Genomic DNA, 22,133 nt, shown 5'->3' on the forward strand with positions numbered 1-22,133 from the left:
GGCATTGTTAAAGATAATGTCAAATATCTCGGCAATAGTCTCGAGTAAGCGTAAGCTGCTCGCGGCAGTAGTGGTCTCCATACTACGGTATGGCGCAGACTGCAGACTTTTCGTGGAGCAAAGGTTGCGTATGCAGGAAGTATGCAGTAGAGATATCACGCTTGACAACATTGTTGAAAGGATGTGTACGGGGGCGAACAAGTGGGATTCCATTACTTCCAAAGTTTCTCGAATTGTACTTGAACCAAGCCCGTGCACAAGGGAGGGGTTTTGGGGGTTAAGCCCCTCCCATTGGCGATGTTCTATACACTAGGCGCCCCTCCGCCCTCGGCCAGAATTATTAAAAACCCCTCCCTTGTCACCTTTTCTGTGCACGGGCCTGACTTGAACTACAGAGAAAATGGCGAGCCGAACAACAGCTAGTTGATTTGGCACCCTTCCCTATCCAGGAACTTGAGTTTAGCTGTTAGTCTAAGTACTAGCCAGAACCCGAGCCTCTAGGAGAGAATGAACAACTTAAGGTGATACGGGACGCCGTGTTATTTCTCTTATCTTCCCTCTCTTTCTATCAATTTGCCTCACGATTTTGAAGATGGTAATCTCTTTCTATCGTACTGAAGATGCTGAAAAACAATCGCCATATGTACCGCAAGTGAGCATACACAATGATAAGTTTTTGTTGCAAAATATGAGATAGAAACCGAGATTACCATCTTAGTAGCAACAGAGCAATGGCGGATATTTCCTCGATCGTCCCGTTCACCCTTAAGGCGGTAGCTGATGGAACGCTTACTATTAGAGTGTTGGATGTACGGTCCCTTCGTTCTCGAAGTCATCCCTAACGGGCGTACCGCGAAGGTAAGGAAGATAGAGAATGAGTTTTAGTGGGTCGATCCCCACATATCCCGAGGAACCACCTCTTGGGTATCTGATCAGCAGAAGCTTCTGTAATTTCAAACTTTTCCAATAATTTCATTGAAATATCATGTGTGTTTGTTTCCTTGTACTGAGTTACCCTGAGTTACCTTTAGTATGCATCTTAAATTTTCCCCCAAGTTTTACTGGAACATTGCTTATTTTCAGAGTTCAAAATAATAAATGATCTCCACTTGCTATCTATTGTTTTTATATTTTATTACATTTATTACTACAAAGGTTGATGTTGGGTGTTTCTAGCATACTCGGAAGTTCGTGGTCTATAAATGAAAAATCCAACAAGAGTTTTTTCAGTGCTCCTAATACAACCCTGACTTGGTGTTCCGAGTATTCAGGCACTGTTTCTTTTTATGTAACACCTTTGGTAACAAGCTGACCATCCCTGGAGGCAACCGAAAAGAATGATGTGGTATTCAAGTGAACCTGTAAGAATCAATGGCATAGCTTCCAGTTAGCTTTCCAAGTTCTTAGAGAGAAAAAGAAACAGAAAATAAACAGAATCCTAAATCCCAAAATGGAGAAACGCCCCTTTCCACCCGTTGCACCTAATTCCCCAATCAAGTTCCTACTAAATGCATTTTGATTATTGAACAAGAGCATATTGAGCGTGCACCGGTAATGGTATTGTTTCCAATTGTTTCGAATTGTGAAGAAGATCTAAGTGCATCGTCTGACTAGAATCGTTCATCTCTATCTCTCCCAGCTTGGATGTGCTTGGGTGTGAAGAACTCGTGCGACTTTGAGAGCAAAGTGTTTGGTCTCATTTACATTTACATAAAAAGTCACTGGGGTACTTTGGAAGAATTTTCTGAAGAACCACCTTCACCATGAAGCATTCTAACTAGAAGGGATAAATTTAAATTGACCATTGAGTAGAGAGGGATCGTGTGCGGTTCCCGAGCTTGTGATACAATTGTACCAAATTACACTTTTTAAATGGGCTGGTTTAAGTATGTTCGAAATGGCATGAAGTTTCTATTTTTCCACTGTAAGTATAGTGTGACCAACAGTCCTCATTGCATTGAGTTCGTCGCGTGGCGCCTTGGTGTGGCCGTTGTTGACTTCTTTAATAATGTCGTGACAGTCCAAATTTAAACCATGATGGTTGCGCCCATAATGTATCCAATGGACAACTGCAGTCCGCAAGAGTGCGACCACCCATTGATTAGTATTCGCACACGGTAATGGTTTGTGTTTGTGGGTGGTAACTCCAGACGGTTATAACTGTCGGGTTTGATTCCATCAGAGGTACGTCAATACGAACCAATAGCTGGTAGGTAGTGCCACCCTTGTCGCCGGATATGAATACGATTCCAAGAAATGCACCTAGACTGCGGGGATTGGGGAGACACGGGTCAAGGTGGCCGAGTACAACAAAATTGTGGAAATTTAATCTCAGCCTACATGTAAGCAACGAATTCAGCAAGTCAATCAACTTTTGAACTATCAAAAAGTGACAAATTTGCCTCGGTCTCCCCCATAACCGTAAGTCACAATTAGCAAGGCGACAAAGCTCAGCTTTATGGCACCGCGCACAAGTTCCGATCCCCTTCGTGGCAAGCAGAGGTGTAATTTGACGGCATCGTAATGGCTCGTAATAACAAGTCAATTATGTTTTACACGAATTTTTACCACGCTGCACTACGATTCAGACGCGAATTCATGCACCACACCGCCGCGTGCTCCCTTTTCGGGAAAATCGATCGCCATAAAGTTACAATCACCGAACCGATTCGATTATGATAATATTCATTTCAAGCCCGTGCACAAGGGGGGGGTTTTGGGTGTTAAACCCCCCTCAATATCGACGCTTCATACACTAGGCGCCCCTCCGCCTTTTGCAAAAATTAGCAAAAACCCCTCCCTTGGCGCCACTTCTGTGCACGGGCCTGATTCATTTACTATCTGACTCCGCACCGTTCGTCATCGGTTCATTGGTTTTCCCACCGCATTGCCGTCTCTCTGGCAAGGGGGCCAATCGCTTCCAAAACGGCTTAATTGAAACTAAATTTTTAATTAGGCTGCCATTGATCAGCTGCTCCACGGGAGTGAACATTTGTTTGCCTTTCGCCACACGCCACCACCACCCAATACCGTTCGTTGTTCTAAGGGGGCCTCTTCATTGGTGGACCGTGTTTCCTCCTTAATCGTCGGGCAAAATTATGATAATCACCTCTAATCACTGGCACGGATGCTCGCCGTGTCGTCCCTTGGCCGTTCGTCCCCACGCCTCGTGCGCGAGCCCTAAGATTGAGCATATTCGGAGCAAACGACGACTCGTTTTGACCATAAATCAATCCAATTATTTACGCTTGCTTGTAAGCGAGCTAGAGTCAAATTGATAATCTAGTCCAGTTTAAATGTTAAAACATTAGCGAGGTTTAGAAGTTCATCAAGGAGGTAAAGTTACATTTAAAATTATGATTCCATATTCGCTTCTCTAATGCATGTGATGTCCTTAATAATGGTACTACTAATTACGTAACGCTCGAAGGGGAGGAGAAAGTTATGGTTCATACAAACATTTTAGGATTTTCATACAAAAAAGCGTTAGGTTAGGGGTTATCAAGAAATGTCGATTTTAGCGTTAAGTAATAAATTTATACTGCCTTCTAGTAGAACTGTTAATTTTGTTATTTTCCGTCTCTGATGATGAACATTACCCTCAAAACTTTGACGATGCAAATCGCTAGGTCCAGTGGATCTAATCGAAAACTTAGTCGATTGTTCATCACATGTAAGTATAATAACGACCAATTTTTCAGCCCATTTCATGCAGTAGAATTCGAGAATCGCATCTCCAAAGTTTGAGAGCATTGATTGATGATTCTGATGACGCCCCGTAAAGCTTTAAATGAGAATCTTCAGTTAAGGACCATTTAGCATGTGTATATCGTGTTGCAGACACGAATTCCCAAGGAAGTTAAGATAATCATCACTATGAAACGTTCCTTAATTGACCTGGAATCGATCCGATCACCCTCAGCATGGTATTGCTGAAAAGCAGTGCGCTTACCGTATTGGCTATATAGACTAAGGTGGCCCACACTTATATGAAAAACAAAAATTTGGAAAAATGCCAAGTCTTACCTCCTAAATCAGTTGTTTTGGACTCCCAGAAGCTACGTATGGGAAAACTTGGCCAAATGTATGCAGAAATTTTAAGTTTTTGAATTTTGCCGCTAGGTGGCGCTGTTAGCGCTTAATTAATAAACCCTTTGGTAGTATTGTAGGTGACTATATGCCAAAGAACTTTGTCGAAGACCGCGAAGTGATCCGACGGCTGTGAAATATTCACTCCAAATACTACCAAAGTAATTTTAATGTGATCGCTTTATATATTTTCTAAAATGCAGTTGGCAGGGTAAATCATTCTACGAAGAAGAAAAAGTTACATTCTTTCCTTTACTTTTCAAGTTAGCAGGCCCGTGTCCAAGAAAGGGATTTCGGGATTTGTTTTCAAATGATTATTTCAAACATTTTCTAAAGGGATTGCTTTAGAAATTTCTGACAGGGTTTACTTTGCAAATATTTATTTGGGATTTTTCCAGAAATTTCAAAAAGAACACTTTTAGAGAATCGTGAACAGAAAGTTCCAGATGTTCTTCAATAAAATTCTTCAGAATTTGTTCAGTCACTTTTTCAGAAGTTCGTCTTGAACTTCTATTTAGAAAATTCTTGAAAGTTTTCCTAAAAAAATACTTTCGGTTTTCTTTTCTCAGGAAAACTACTAACACTTCCTCTATTCCATTCCTCCATTAATCCGCCCAGTTATAACTAAACAAACAAATTCACTGAAAAGAAAAAAAAAAGAAAAAAAGGAAGAAAAGAAAAAAAACATTAAATAAAACTCTAAGGTTTAATTTGGAAGTTTTTTTAGGGATTGATTAAGGAATTTAATGACATTTTAAGGAAATTTATCTAATAATTGTTCAAGAAAACCATGCTGTCACAAGACATTTTTCTTGTATATTTTCCATATTTTCTCCAAAGAAATTTAATTAGCGATACTTTTGAAAATTTGTCCAGCAATTTCTTCGGAAATTTTATTATTATTATTAGCTTTATTAGGGAGATTTTCAGCATTTCCACTTCGGAAATTTCTCTCGATAAATATTCGGGTATTTTTTTCAAAACACCGTTTTATCGATTTATTTAGTGAATCCTCAAAGGATTGTTTCGGTTTTTTTTTTCAAAAACATTTTCTTTCAAGAGATTTTTCAAAAACATCTTCTATACATCTCACTAGGAATGCTTCTGAAAATCCTCCATTTGTTTCTTCAGAAATTCCTGCCTGGCTTACATCAGAAATCTCTACAGATTTTCTTTCAGAAATTTACCCAGTGTATCCTCGAGAACTTATCCAGAAGAATCTCTGAAGATTTTTAAAATTTTATTCAGAGATTTCTTAAGAAATTCCTAACTAAGGCTTTGTTTTCAGAAAATCTTCCGACATCTTTTCAAAAAACTTCTTTAGGTATTGGGGATTTTTTATATTACCGTACGGGTTTAGGCCGAAGAGTCTCAGATTTTCATGAAGTTTTTTCCACAGGCAGGGCTCATGGATATATGAACAAAAAAAATTGGAAAAATTCAGGGTCGCCTATTTTTCCGAAAAACTCAGGTGGAATTTATTTGTTTTCCCCTGGCACCACTTACTTTGAAAAATCATAACTCAAGAACGAAGCAACGTAGAAACAAAGTTTTTTTAGAAAACGAAAGCAAATTTTCTCAGGAATCAAAACAAAAATATGAACTGGAAAATGTTTTCCACAAAATTTTCCACAGTTGAGAAAAATCGTGAAGAAAAGCCGGAAAAACTATGCCCGAATTCGTGAAAAAATATTTTTGGGAAGGTTATTCTATAAGCTTCAATCGCTGAAATTTTTGGAATGCACTTTTTTTCGTTTTTGAGTTATGGCCAATATGGTTAAAATATGTTCAAATGTGCCATAAAAGCCTTTTCTTAGGTAAATCATAACTTAAGAACGAAGCATCGTGAAAACAAAGCTTCTTAATGAAAATGAAAGCAAATTTTCTCAGGAATTCAAAAATAAAAACCCCAGATTAATCCACCTAGTGGTGATAGTGCCTTTCTCGTCAAATATGTACTCATGAACTTTTCGTCAACGTTAGCCAAAATGTTCCTGAATCCTGAAAACACTTTATATAGAAAACAACAATTTTAACAAAGCCATAATCGATTTTCGAAACTTATTGATGATACATATTCCGATGTTATGTTCAACAGCAAAACAGAGCTGAAAAATATTAGACCTCTCAGTTGACTGCTTGACCACCTTAACCCTAGTCGTGACCCCATTCCATCCACTATGGGCATGTAAACCTTCCTACGAGAAAAATGCAGAAAATTTACATTCTTCCAATTAAAATTTCAATCGCAATGAGACGAGTGAGGACTCAACCAGCCGCACCCCAATTGTGAGCAGTAATTTTAGAAGCATAAGGAGAGTGAAGATTGAAAAACTGTATAAGGTGTTGAAGCGATTAAATTATATATTTTTCCATAAAACGTTGATCCATCCTACTATACATTTACACCGCAGGAATCTGAAATGGTGTGATTTGAAGAGATCGCTTTGGTCACGATTTTGTTCTCTTGCATATATGAAGACTTTGACCATTTCTTCACTTATAATCTTACCCAACGTTTACATGCTATCAAAAAAGCCACAATTTGATTTATCGCTTGGACATTTATTTTGTTCACTTTTATAATTCCAATATTTGATGTGCAGCTTGCATGGGATTTGTTATATTTTTGTCGACTGTTCACCGGGTTACCTGAAAATCCGAAAATTAATGTGATCTGAGGCTATTTTCTTGCTAAACGTTCGGCAAATTTTTGAAAAAGTCGCGATTTTATGTATCGCATGATGCATGATTTTGGTTCACTTCTATTAAATTACTTCCGATGGAACACCCGCAACCGATTCCGAAATATTATTACAAGTTCTAGATGTGGCCTGAGTCTATTTTCTTGTTGACCATTCATCAGATTATCAAAAACGCCGCTATGGTTTAGTTCCCTTCTATATTTTACCACTTCTGACGCGTTACTCGTCCTGTCACCAGTTCTGGAACACTACCGGTTCTCCCAAATATGGTCTGAGATTATTTGTTGGTTAACCGTTTATCTTGTTACTGAATAAGTCATTGATATGTCGCATGTATTGGTTCTCTTTTACATTTGACCATTTCTGGCGGGACACCCGTAATCGGTTCCGTAACACACTGATATGGCTTGCGTCTATTTTCTTGCAACTGTTACCTAAAAAGCCGTGATTTGAGGTATCGCATGCATGGGTTTGGTGTCACTTCCGGCCCGGAACCGGTTGCGGAACACTACCGATAGTCTCTGAAATAGTCTGAGCCTATTTGCTCGCTTAAGTTTATTAGGTTATCAAAAAAGCCATGGGTTTGATTCAATTTTATATTTAGCCGCTTTCGGAGGGAAACCCGGAGCTAGTTTTGGCACTACTGACAGTCCATAATGAGATCTTAGCCTGCTTCCTCAATAACCGGTCATCAAGTTGTCGAAAAAGCCATAATTTGATGTACCGCATGCAAAAGTTTTGGCAACTTTCATATACGTCCACTTCCGGTGGAACACCCGGAACCGGTTCCGAAACACTACCGGGTCAGATATGGTCTGAAACTGTTTTCTTGCTAACTGCTCATCAGGTTATCGAAAATGCCGCAATTTGATGTGTCGCATGCATGGGTTTGGATCACTTTTATATTTGACCACTTCCAGCGAGATATCCGGAACCGGTTCCGATACACTACCGATTCACATATGGTCTGAGTTTTTTTATGCCAACCTTTCATTGGGTTATCAAAAAAGTCGCGCTTTGATATATCGCAAGCATGGATTTGGTTCACTTTTATATTTGGCCACTTCCGGCGGGACATCCGGAACCGGTTCCGGAACACAACCGGTTCAGATATGGTCTGAGACTGTTTTCTTGCTAACTGTCCATCAGGTTATCGAAATTGCCGCAATTTGATGTGTCGCATGCAAGGATTTTATTCACTTTTATATTTGGTCACTTCCGGCGGGACACCCGGAACCGGTTCCGGAACACTACCGGTTCAGATATGGTCTGAGACTGTTTTCCTGCTAAACGTTCATCAGGTTATCCAAAATGCCACAGTTTGATGTGTCGCATGTATGTGTTTGTTACATTTTTATGTATGGCCCCTTCCAAGGGTACTGGTCCGGAATACCTAAATGGCCATAACTCCGGAACGGCTGGACCGATCCGAACCATTTTCAATAGGAAACAATGGGACCAGATTCCGCGTCGAATGACCCGTCGGTCATTAAAATCGGTTGAGGTTTACTGCCAAAAAGTGATGTGAGTTTTTTTGTACACATACACACACACATACACACACACATACACACACACATACACACACACATACATACACACAGACATCACCTCAATTCGTCGAGCTGAGTTGATTGGTATATGTGAGTCGACACTCCGGGCCTTCTATCAAAAAGTCATTTTTGGAGTGAACATATAGCCTTTCCAGTACACTTAGTGTACGAGAAAGGCAAAAATTAAGTGGAAAAAGTGCAAAAAATGCATTTCAAAAATTATAGAATAACCTTCCCAAAAATATTTTTTTCGAAATTTTTTCACGAGCTCGGGCATAGTTTTCTTTACGATTTTTCTCAACTGTGGAAAATTTTGTGGAAAACATTTTCCAGTTCATATTTTTGTTTTGATTCCTGAGAAAATTTGCTTTCGTTTTCTAAAAAAAAACTTTGTTTCTACGTTCTTGAGTTTTGATTTATCAAAGTAAGTAGTGTCAGGGGAAAACAAAAAAAAATCCACGTCCGGGAAAATAGACGACCCTGAATTTTTCTCATTTTTTTTTTTCATACATCCATATATGAATTGAGCCCTGGAGTGTGTGAAGGAGATTTCGTCTGGGTGCCGGTGTCGCACGCTTTTGCTTCGGTCGTTCGTTTATTCAACCAGCGATGGAGACACGTAAAAGGGTGAGCTCGTTTCATGCTATTATTTTATTGTGAATATTCGTTGTAAAATTACATGACTGTCTACGTAGACTTTTTTTGTATTCTCCAAAGCACACTTTGTATAGTCCGTCACTTCAAGTAACGGCGTTGACTCTTTTTTTTTGCAGACTAGATTAAGTTTTGAGAAGAAACATTGATCGATTATCTGACATGGATGATCCATTGTTTGCTTTCGGCGCGAAGCGAATAATAGGGCAAAAGTCTTCACGGTATGATTCAAAATCAAACAGATATAAGACTAAACTGAATCATGATCCTACGATACATTCTTCAGTAAATATAACTCGTAAATATAAGCGTCGCGTTCAGCTCATTCCTGTGTGGATTGAAATAAAGACTTCTACTTCATATTGTGGTGGAGGCGCGCGATAAGATTTTGTTTTTAGATTGTTTAAGGCTCAAATGAGAATCGCATATTATCCAAAAACGATAAAGCACTTTTATCCAGAATGACGAAAAAGTGAACAAAACCAGCGTGTCCGATTGTCATAATTGACAAAATGAACAATCGGACATTCTCATTTTAGCGAGTAACTCTGGATGATCGAATCGAGTCCGATCTGTACAGTTCTGCTATAATTTTTCCATGGATGTCTTTAGAAACTTTTCCTCGGGTACCACTATAAAAAGTCTCAAAATATCGAAATTCAAACCGTCTAGGTATTAAAATCTTACAGAGATTTTTTTAAATAATCTTTTAGGGTTTACATTGGAAATTCATAATTACTGAACGAATGATTTTTCGGTAAACCATCACCAAAGTCGGTGACTTTTTCTAATTGTTTAGAAATCCCATGAAAATCTTAAAGATTTTATGCATACAATCTTTCAGAAATTCCTTAGAAAATTATTTTGGAAAATTCTTAACGGATTTCTTCAGAAGTTCCCAAAGCGATTGTTTTAGAAAATCAGAAATTCCGAATTTCTCGCTTGAGTATAGGTCATTGCATCTACACGCGTAATCAGTCTGCAACGTCTTGAATCCCTTCAGAAACCGCCTGAAAAACTCATGAAACGGTTTAAAACGCATATGAATTTCCCATGAAGCTCACTCAAAAGCAGTGGTACAAAATTTGTATTCAAAAACTGCCCCCTTAAACCCCCTTAAAACTTCCGCTGAAAATCCTCTGAAACTTCCTGTAATGGCACCAAAAAGCCCTGAAATCGCACCCGAGATCCTTCGAAACCCCCGAAAACGCCCTGTAACGCCTCTGAGACTCGCTGAAAAGACTCTGAAAGAACCACCGAAAGCCCCCTGAATCCTCGGACCACATGTAATTCGCTAGAGACTCTTCGAAACAACCGGAAAATTTTTTAAAACTTCCTAAAATGCCCCCTGAAACCCCTCGGAAATGGGGTAACGCACATGAGAATCTCTGAGACCTCAGAAAACGCCCCTGCAACACCTTCGGAACCTCCTCCAGAGAATTTCATCTGAAACTTCCAGAAAGGTCACTGAAAATCTCCCGAAGCGCCCTTGAACTCTATGTAACGCACCTGAGATCCTCCAGCACTCTGGTTTGATTGCTTTTGCTTTGTCACCACATGTTCAGCATTTATTGAAAAATCTTTGGTTTTTTTTTTAGGCTGGTTCCATGATGACATCGTTTAATGTATTGTATCAAGCCTTTTTCTTTCAAGTACTCCTCAATGCACAAACATCTCATGCATGCCCAAAATGATCTCACATTCACTATACAAAACTGTAGCAATCTTTCAATTATCAGATCCATTAAAACCCATCCATCATCCCGAGCGAAATTTGACCAGTCACGCATTTCACCTGACCTGCAACTTTTTCCAGCATGGTACACTTCAATCCGACTTCCTAAAGCTATTCAGCGATCGCTTTTTGAGCCAGTCAGTCATAGTAATGTTTGACTTCAATCACGATATTTTGGTTCACTTTTTCTTCAAAACCAGCCACAAGAACGCTCTCTTAGTAATACTCCTAACAAATCGCACCTCTTCAACTTAATTAAAAGTATTTACGCGACCGGCAATCTCGGTTTTCCATTTTTCTTCGTCGCTCGCCGGTCGATGTGCCGTCACCGGTGGACCCACCCACCGAACCAAGAAGGAACCAGTCAACCTGACACGGCCGCCGCACAAAGGAAAGGCAGAAGGGCGAACCTGATGGCGAGCCTGTCTTTCACCTTAATGATTCTTTTGTTGGCTTTGAAAACCGCGCTCGCATCCGAGTGGACGCCTCTCGTCGTTGTAGTCGTTGTCGTGATGGTCGTCCTCATCAAGAGCGCTGTAGATTTCTTTCAAAAGCGTCGTCGTCAACGTCGTGGTCGTCCAGGGTGCTTTTTCGCGGCATGCAAACACCACTTGGAGTCACCACCTCCTCCAGGCTCTGTGGATTAGAATTCAAAGTTTTGGGATAAAATTAAAGTAAAGTGGGGAAATCAATGGCAATATTAAAACCAATGTTGAAGCTTAGTTTGAAAACATCAATGAAGATTTGGAGAACTTTTAGGTTAGGTATATATGAAGAATTTTCTGAACTCATTGTGAAATTATCCCAAGGAACAGAAGTAGCTGAACAACAGTTTCTTAAGCTGAAGTTTGCTTAATAGTGGTTTGTTCCACTCTTATACAGCTAAAAATGTTTGTTGGGAATGTTCCGTCGAAGTCCGTACCAGGACTTCTTGAGCGATTGCTTCCGGAGAAGAAGAAGTATCTTAAGTAACTTCCAACGTAGTTCTCCAGGATTAGTTCAAAAATAAATAATTGAGGAGTTCTCACATAACCAATCAAAGAAATTCTGGGAGATCCAAAAAGTTGCTCTACGGGTTCAGACAGATTTTTTGTTTATAATTTCCTGCATCGACTTTACTATGTTCAAATGGATGATAGTAGGTCTGCGAACCTATGACCTGAACATACGCTTATCAAGTGAATTTTCAACCCCTCGACATTCTTCTGATTTTCTTCGCAAAATTTTCAATCTCTGATCCACAGCGATCCAGGGTCACCGAGGGAGCATTAGGCTAATGGAACCATCCATCCATCCATCGCCGCTTGGTAAGCTCGGCGGTGGTGTGCTGCTGATGTTCTCCCGCCAAGGGAAGTCGAAAAGTATCGGACAAAGTTTCCTATCTCCGGTGCTAACAGTTACAATTTTTCAACTTCTCAGGCTCGCCACCCATCCGTCTTCTCACCGCTACTCACTCCATTCAGCCGGACTCCCAGCCAGCCAGTGTGATTGATGTGATTTTGAAGTCATGTCCTTGTCGTTGGGAATTTATCAGCAGCCCACCGAAGATGCGAGAAATATTTTGACAAGCGATCATGCACTTCACGATGACGGTGATGGTGGTGACGACGACGAGACGAGACGGTGACTCCTGGGTTTCAGGAGGGGGTAACTAAGTGTTCCATTTTACCGGTTGTGAAGTGCAAATTTTTCGGAGTTTTTTTCACTTTTTGAATGCGCCGGGAAGTTAATGGTTGATGGCTTTTAACGATTGCGCCCGTGACTGACGAATGAGAGATATGTAAAGTTCCGTAAGATTGATGCTGATTAATGTTGGCTGTAAAATTTATTCCACCAACTGTATTGGCATTCGCAATGATAAATAGATTTTTATTTTAAAGTGTATTACATTACCGACTGAATTGGAATTGACAACAATATGCAATCATTTCCATGTAGATTTCAAAATCCAGTACGTGATAACACTAAAATAAAAGGTGGGGCCCGTGGCGTAGTTGATCACACGTTCGCTTCATATGCGGATGGTCATGGGTTTTATTCCCAACCCCGGCACTTGCAATTTTTCGTCAGTTGCTCTTCCCCCGAGAGTGGCTGACACTGACCCCCTTCTGAGCCCCATGGCTCAAACGGACCCGGATACCTGGACATCGGCGAATTGCTACTCATAATGGACCCTCAATCGGACTGGAAAGGAACAAAGGCCATCCATCATCATCCTTGTGCTTATCATTCTACCATATATAGAGTAGAAGTGAAAGCAGCAGAAAGGAAATCTGTTCGATAATGTTAAATAGCATACATCTAGGCACTGTACAAAAATGTAAGTGCAGCTGTCAATTGAAATCGCTCACGTAGTGCCCTAGTGGACAAAAGAGCTGTAAATTAGGTTAAGTGATTAAAAATTAAAAAAAATACTAAAATAAAAAGAATTGAATAGGCTTTCCAGAAAGATCTGTCAGGCTAATTGAAGTGAAGATGGAAGGTGTACAACCCAAGTAACCACGGCGCTGAAGCTTTATTGCATGCAGATGATGCAGATATAGGGTGTATTTAGAGCAATCATTACTTTACATGAACACTTAAGGTTGATTTAAAGTGGAATTGGCAATTATGCGACTGTTCTAAGATTATACCAGTATAATCTTAATTTGATTCTATAATTGCCCATTTCCACTTTAAATCAACCTTAACCCTCTAATACCCATTTTTGATTTTGATCTAAATCTCATTTTTCGTCATCTAAAATCGATTTAAACATGTTTTGGAAGATGATTCTTTTTAATTCTCGATTTCATGAATTTCAGTTTTTGATTTTTCTTATTTTTATTTTTGAACATCCTCACATTTTTATATTTTTCCTGGAAGCCTATTTGGGGCACGGATTTTTTAAGATGAAAACATTTTGAGATTTTATGATTATTGTTGAAATATTTTTATTTCAAATTTTATTCATAGAATATTTGATTTTCCATGTAATTTTAAGGAAAATAATTTAAGAGTGTAATCGATTCCCTCAAACTACAAAACTAGGATAGAATGATTTGAGAAAAAATTAAAATATGTTAATTGTAGCGATTTGATACAAAATAAACAATGACTTCTAGAAGGTGACTTAAACATGAATTTTTCTATGATTTAAAAAAAATGTAAATACGCTTCAAAATACACCAAAAACCATTTTGAGATATACAAAAAAGTCCTAAATATCAGCCAAAAATTTAAAAATTTTGATTTTCCACGAAACAAAAATTACAAAAATGTTCAAACTATACCCCGTCTAATAGCGGGGTTGGGTATTAGAGGGTTAAGTTTGCATGTAAAGTAATGATTGCTCTAAATACACTGTATATTTGCATGCAATAAGGCTTCACCGCCGCGGTTAGTTGGGAACAGGCCCGTGCACAGAAGTGGCGCCAAGGGAGGGGTTTTTGGCAATTTCGGCAAAAGGCGGAGGGGCGCCTAGTGTTCATACACTAGCGTTGGTAATGGGAGGGGTTTAACACCCAAACTCCCCCCCCCCCCCTTGTGCACGGGCTTGGTTGGGAACACTGAAAAGAATCATGTGACTTTCACAAAATTCACTTAATTGTTCGCTTTGCGAATATCAAGGACATTATTGCTGCAATTCGTTCAATTTAGAGTGTTCTATGAGTCATAACTCTCGCTGAGACCGGCCCATTATTTTCACATTGTCTTTGAAAATGTTTCAGATGATGATTTTCAGAAATGTCTTGCCATAAAAAGTAAAAATTGCACAACTATTGATGCGGAAGTCTCGATTTTGATCTATTTTTGACTCAATTAACCCTTTGAAGCTGTTTTTTAAGCATTATTATAGAGTTTTTTTTTCTTCATTTTCCGGAGATTTTGGGTAAAACATGTCGGAGAATATTTTTTTCGGGATATCTTAGGTCATCCAAACTTTTTATTTGGGCTGCAAAACGGTGAATTGAAAAGGAGAGCGTGCAACATAGTTCTGGTCCTCACAAGTTCCTACCTCATGCTTCCACGGGTCAAGCGATGACAAACACCGCCAGCTAAAACTTGTGTGCTTAGCTGGTAGTGCAGCCTGAGCACTGCTGTCCTTCTGGTTTCAGTTAAATTCAGGAGGTACGAGCCGAGCATCTGTTTATCAAGGAGGAGCGGGGCTCAAACAGCATCTGTTCTGGCATCCAGCAGCCGAGTATGAAACACTCCACCACTGGAAGCTATACCTAAGGTAGCAGCCCTACCACGGTGGATAGAAGACCTTAGGCCAACAATCTACTGTTCTGGAAACCCAAAAACCGTTACAAAAACCGAAAATGAAAAATTACGAACTGATTCAACGGCAACGACTTTTAGCGCAAAACAACGGACATAAATTGGAGTTTGGAATGTATTAATCCTAGCTCAAAAGGGTAAACTGCTACTGTTGGGATGATTTAGCTCCGGGGTGACTACATACATATTCACAGCAAAAAAATTCTTGTGATATCACATCATTTTCGCAGCACATCAGTCGCGTCGTAAAAGTGCTGTAAACAATTACATCATTCTCATGCAACAAATTAGCCGCCGCAGCTTGAGAGAGGGTCTAGCAATCGCTAGAACCGGATCTTTAGATGAATCATATATAAGTAAAATATTGGCATGGATTCGTACACAGATCCGTTGATTGTGAGACATATCCCGTACCTCTCAGCTATTTCACCGATAAATATGATACTGCTTCTAGGTTTCTGCTGGAATGGGTTTGTTGATACTTTCCGGTGCCAACCAGGGTGTGCATGGTGAGTGTGATAATTGTTGGAAAACGATGTAACCGAGTGAGATTACGTTCGAAAAAGAATACACCACCAGAAATTACGCGCCTGGATATTACAAAATTATTTGCTGTGTTGAGAGCAGCCTTTTTTTGTGGCTGTAATTTTATTAATTTCGTTTTAAATACATTCTTAAAAATTATCTTAAATATTACTTACATTATAGTATTTTTCTACCATCCCCAGAAACAAACTTCCCAACACTTTCACTTCTAATTAAGTTCTGTTCGTACTGCTATATACATCAGACGATACCAGTGCTGCCAGTTTCACAAAAGGCAAAAACCACCACAACAGCTACAACTAGCCAAAGAGGCATGACGTATGAAGCTTGAGATCCTAGGACTAGCGGAGTCCGTTGGCCGAACTTTGGAGAAACTCTGCTATACTCTGTCCCAAGGTATGTAAAAGGAAGGTAATCCAATATGTCAGATTCCACCATCCGCCATATTGGAAAACCTAACGACAGCTGGCAAGTTTGTTTTTAATTTTTTTCACTAGTGAGATGACAAACTAAAACTTTCAGCCCTAGCAACGTAGCAACCCCACAGAAACCATTCACGCTTAACTTTCTCAGCACTAAAATCGGACAAACTCCATGACATTCATCAAGTGTTTCCTACTTACACGGATTGCAAATTAGCTCGTACACCCACTTAAGCAAATATTTGCAATATTTTCGGCAAAGCAATCTCTTTTGGTTAAGAAAGCACCATTGTATTCATAATTACAAAAATGTGGGGGCACGAGCAAATTTTAAACCTGGGGGAATATTACTCATTTTATGAGTGCCATGGAAATATGTCAACATTGGTTATCCGTGTTGAGAATGTTGTTGCCGATGCGGCGCAGCAACGCTTCTGTAGCGTTCTGCAGCATGAACAAACTGGCCGGCTGTCAACTTCATCCCCCCGCAGTGTGCCGCACTCCCCGCATCCACTTACTGCTTATACGCTAACACCTTCCTTATAAACATCTTGCTCTGTCCTACGAGGTGAACACGCTTCTCGCCACCGTGGAGTTGGTTTACTGCTCAGCGCTCACGCCCACGCTGCGCTCATGAAGTGGGAACCTATTAATGAGAGGATAATTGTAGCCAGATTCAGAACACGGGTTCGAAATCTTATACCATGATCCAATATAACGCGCCAACCGATGCTGCCGAATGGCAAGATAAAGAGAACTTTTACAATCAACTGAATGCGTGGACAAGATTCCGAAAGGTGATATAAAGATCCTCATTGGCAACTTCAACGCGAAGGTTGGTTCCGACAACTCGGACTATGAGCACGTCATGAGACGCCATGGTCTCTGAGAAATGAGCGAAAACAGAGAGCTGTTTGCAGAGTTTGGATGATCGCTCTTTCTCCATCGATCAATGCACAAAGTGACATGGGTTTCCCGTGATGGCGTCACGGAAACCAAATCGACCACATCTGCATCTGCCGTAAATGGAGACGAGCCCTCTTGTTGTGCGGAACCCCGACATTGCGTCCGACCATATTCTTCTAATCGGCGAGATCGGGCGAAGGTTCAACACACGCCGACTGGAGGCGCTGCGATGAAAAGGTCCTTCTTCGAGGAGCTAGAGAATCGTGCCGGGAATATCCCAGAAGGTGGAGGCGTAGAAGATCAATGGAACGCTATCAAGAACGCCTTCATCGCCACCGGCGAGAATAATTTGGGTAAGCTACGCATCCGGAGAAAGCAGTGGATCACAGATGATACCTGGAGGAAGATAGAGGAGCGAAGAAACGCCAAAGCCGCGATAGAGTAAACGAAAACACGAGGAGCCAAAGTCGTAGCCCGTCAGCGCTATTCGGCTCTCGAGAAGGAAGTGAAACGCTCATGTAAATGATACAAAAGAACGTGGGTCTAGCAATCGCTAGAGCTGGATGGATAGATGAATCATATATAAGTAAAATATTGGCATAAATTCGTACAATGATCTGTTGATTGTGAGGGATATGACTAAGCTCTCGGTTATTTCACCGAGTTAAATGGTAGGTGATAAATATGATACATGATACTGCTTTTAAGTATCCACAAGAACGGGTTTGTTGATACTTTTTTATTCGGGTGTACAACGGTGGGTGTGAAATTGTTGGCAAACGATGTATCCGAGTGAGATTACGTTTTAAAATTATTACCTTACCAGAAATTACGCGCTTGGATATTACAAAATTATTTGCTGTGTATATGTGAATTGACCCTCCGACCCTTCTATCGGAAAATTCGTATTTTGAATTAACATATAGCCATTCAGTGCTGCATGAGAAAGGCAAAAATCGTCTGCGACTATGAAACTAAGACATGCACATTATTTCACAATAAAACAAAAGAATGAAACGAGCTGACACATATATGTGCTTCCATCGATGAACAAATTGAAATTTGAATTGCAAAAAGACACCCATGTGCTCCTGTGGGAATTGAACCCATGACTTCCAATTCGCTAGACTCCTCGTTTCTTAGTTTCCAAGCTACGGAGCCACTTGACTCTCTTCATTGTCTGATGGCGTCAAACGATACTTTATTCCACTAAAGCACATGGTTTGCTTCTTTTCAGAATTGTTTACCTATGATCTTGAACTTTGTTACAAAAAGAATAAAATGTAGACAATAGTTTGTGTGTATATCGGATGCCCTACACTCAAATGAATTCTGAGATACCCTAAAACAGCTCATTGAGATCTGCATACTATTAATTCAGCTTTGTATATAACGTCGATCTTGGCAAATCAACTTTCTAACTAATTCAAGTTTATCAAGTGAAAAGTTATACACGTGCATCCGATTTAATCAAGTGCGCCCCATATAACCGAAACCATCATCCAACGGGAAACGTCGCCCAGCTTGATTGTTTCGACCGGGAAGTATCAATTTCCCATTCAACCAATCGAGCGTTATCGAAAATCCGGCCGTTTCGGATCCCTACCCAATTTTCATTATTGTTATGATTATGTAACAACAAACGACAACAGCGACACATAGCATCGCCGCCGAACCTCGTCTCGCCCAGGGAACGTCACATGGAATCGTAAATTACACACAATTATGTTCAATTAAATTCAATTATTGCCTTCGCCATCGATAGGGCGCGACAAGCAGCACCGAGCCGAGCGTGGGGTTTCGGGTTTGGTAGAACCGAGGGAAGCCGCCGGAAAAGCACACGTAAATGCAATCGTAAATGTTAATGAAATAAAACAAAAATGTACAACACTCATAAACGGCGGCGGTGGTGGCGACAGGGCGCGCAGTGCTGTTGACAGAGGCAAACGAATCAAAAGGCTCGACGACGCGTACAGATTGGAGTCGTAAAATTTCAACCATTTTAAATGGGATTTTCTAGGGCTCTTCTGCTTCCTGCAGTTTGATGTCTTTTTAATGTCAACCCGTGATCGGATGGTTTTGTTTAAAGCTTTGCGTTGCATGCTCATGTCTCTTTATCATTTGGTGTAGATTGGAATACGATTTAAGTTTCCTACAAATTGACGTAATTTGGCACGAGCATAAGGTCTATACATTTCTGTGAGAATTGCTAGAGAGATTTTAGGGAGATTTTTGTTGGTATTACATGCAGAATTTAAAATAGAGGCCTTTTCGGATTGTAAGACAGGATCTGAAATCTTGCGTATTTTTTTCATTAAGTATATGTTATTTATTATTATTTCCTTTGCTTTAAAGCAAAACTCTAACATAATTTGGTATTATTTATAGAAACATTTGCAAGAGACGAACTAGCCAAGGGCTGAAAGTCTCTCACATAAAGATAAATCAATCAATCAATCAGAAACATTTGCAATGGAATTTATTGTATGTGATAAAATGCTGCAGAAAAAAATTAGAACATATTCAAAAGGTTTATGAAATAAATTTTCCATTTAAAATTTCAAAGTGCCAAGGACTTTTTTAACCCTTTGAAGCCGGAATTTTTCCAAGCGTTATTATGGAACTTTGTCTACGTTTTTCTCTTGTATCGACTTTTCGAACCCGCTAAGCAGTCAACGGTAGCTTCTTGCATTATACAAAGCTACTATTTGTAATCTATCATGTCCAGTTTGTCTTCTGAAAGTTCAATGGACAGTATCAGATCAGTCGTGATATCCCAGGTCATCCAAACTGTTCTTGAGTTTAGATCCTAAAGTCTACGGGTGTAACGGTGACTTCTTACGTTATACAAAGCTATGATTTGTAATCTATCATGTCCAGTAAGTCTTCTGCCAATTCAATAGACAGTATCAGATCTGTTAGGATCTCCTAGGTCATCCAAACCGTTCTTAAGATTACACTCTAAAGTCTACAGGTGTAACGATAGCTAGTTAGGGTAAAGATCACGGTTCATAGAATTTTTTTTTGTACAAACAAAAAACCTTGTTTTCGGAATCTCCCAAAACAAGATCACGTGGTATATAGACATCCCCAATTATCGAGAGCTGAACTGCAGGATAGTTTGGACGACTCTCAATGTCTCCAAGGTTCATAATTATATATATAGTAGACATCAGGTCAGCGAAAGACTTCCGGCACCTGACCTCCAAGAGATTGAGGAGGAGGTTGGTCGGTTGAAAATCAACAAAGCCGCTGGAGCAGATCAACTACCAAGCGAGCTTCTTAAATACGGTGGAGAAGCACTGGTGAGAGCACTACACTGGGTCATTACCAAGACTTGGGAGGTAGAAGTATTACCGGAGGAGTGGATGGAATTATCGTGTGTCCCATCTATAAAAAGAGCGACAAGTTGGATTGCGGAAACTGTCGCGCGATCACACTTCTGAGCGCTGCCTACAAGATACTCTCTCAAATTTTATGCCGCCGTCTATCACCGATTGCAAGAGAGTTCGTGGGGCAATATCTGACTGGATTCATTGGTGAACGCGCTACAACGGACCAGATGTTCGCCATCCGCCAGGTGTTGCAGAAATGCCGCGAATACAACGTGCCCACACATCACTTGTTTATCGATTTCAAATCGGCGTATGATACAATCGACCGAAAACAACTATGGCAGATTATGTACGAATGAATACGGATTCCCGTATAAACTGATACGATTGATCAAAGCGACGATGGATCGAGTGATGTGCGTAGTTCGAGTATCAGGGACACTCTCGAGTCCGTTCGAATCTCGCAGAGGATTACGGCAAGGTGATGGCCTTTCGTGCTTGCTGTTCAACATTGCGTTAGAGGGTGTAATGAGGTGAGCGGGGATAAACATGAATGGGATGGGATTTTCACGAAGTCCGTTCAGCTGCTTGGTATCGCTGATGATATTGATATTATAGCTCGTAAATTTGAGGCGATGGCGGAAACGTACATCCAACTAAAGTGTGAAGCCAGGTGAATCGGATTAGTCATTAATGTGTAAAAGACAGAGTGATGGCAAAGGGCTCCAGGGAGGAATCACCGCGCCCGCTACCCCGAATTTATATCGAAGGTTATGAAATCGAGGCGGTTGAAGAATTCGTGTACTTGGGGTCACTGGTGACCGCCGATAATGAAACCAACAGAGAAATTCAGAGGCGCATTGTGGCAGGAAATCGAGCTTACTTTGGACTCCGCAGAACCCTACGATCGAAAAAATTTCGCCGTAACACGAAGTTAACCATCTACAAAACGCTGATTAGACCGGTCGTCCTCTATGGGCACGAAACATAGACCCTACGTGCAGAGGACCAACGCGCTCTTGGAGTTTTCGAACGGAAGGTGTTGCGTACCATCTACGGCGGAGTGCAGATGTAAGACGGGACTTGGAGAAGGCGAATGAACCACGAGCTGCATCAGCTGCTGAGAGAACCAACCATCGTCCATACCGCGAAAATCGGGAGGCTACGGTGGGCGGGTCACGTCATCAGGATGTCGGATAGCAACCCGACTAAAATGGTTCTCGAGAGTCATCCGACCGGTACAAGAAGTCGTGGTGCGCAGCGAGCTAGGTGGGTCAACCAAGTGGAGGACGATCCGCGGACCCTACGCAGAGTGCGGAACTGGAGACAAACAGCCATGGACCGAGTGGAATGGAGACGGCTACTATGTACAGCTGAAGCCACCCCGGCCTTAGCCTGATCGTTACCTTACCGAGTAAGACATCAGATTGGTCCAGTCACCGCGATTGATTATGAAACGTTACTCCGTATGTGAGAAAAAAGGTTAAATATGCAACGTTACTCAGTATAGAAGATACCGCTGCTGTAACGAGTGTAGACTTGAAGTCCTGAACTCCAAGGTAGTTTGGCTGACCTGGAATATCCCTGTAGTGTCTCATTTGAGATTTCAAGAGCTTGGCGAAACGCATGATGTTGTTCTGGTAGATTTGAAGGACTTCATTATAGAACAATTTGGACGATCCTGAATGTCTCAAAGGTTTGTAATAAGCTAGTAGACTTCAGATTGCTCCAGTAACTGCGGTTTGTATTATGCAACGTTACTCAGTATAACAGATATGGCTCTTGTTACAAGTGTAGACCTAAAGTTCTGAACTCCAAGGTAGTTTGGCTGACCTGAACTATTTCTATAGTGTCTACAAATGACATTTGAGATTTCAAGAGCTTCGCGAATCCTTGCAGGTTATGCAATACTATTATTTATGGTG

The sequence above is a fragment of the Aedes albopictus genome, chromosome 3, assembly GCF_035046485.1.
Source record: "Aedes albopictus strain Foshan chromosome 3, AalbF5, whole genome shotgun sequence".
NCBI classification, from domain to species: domain Eukaryota; kingdom Metazoa; phylum Arthropoda; class Insecta; order Diptera; family Culicidae; genus Aedes; species Aedes albopictus.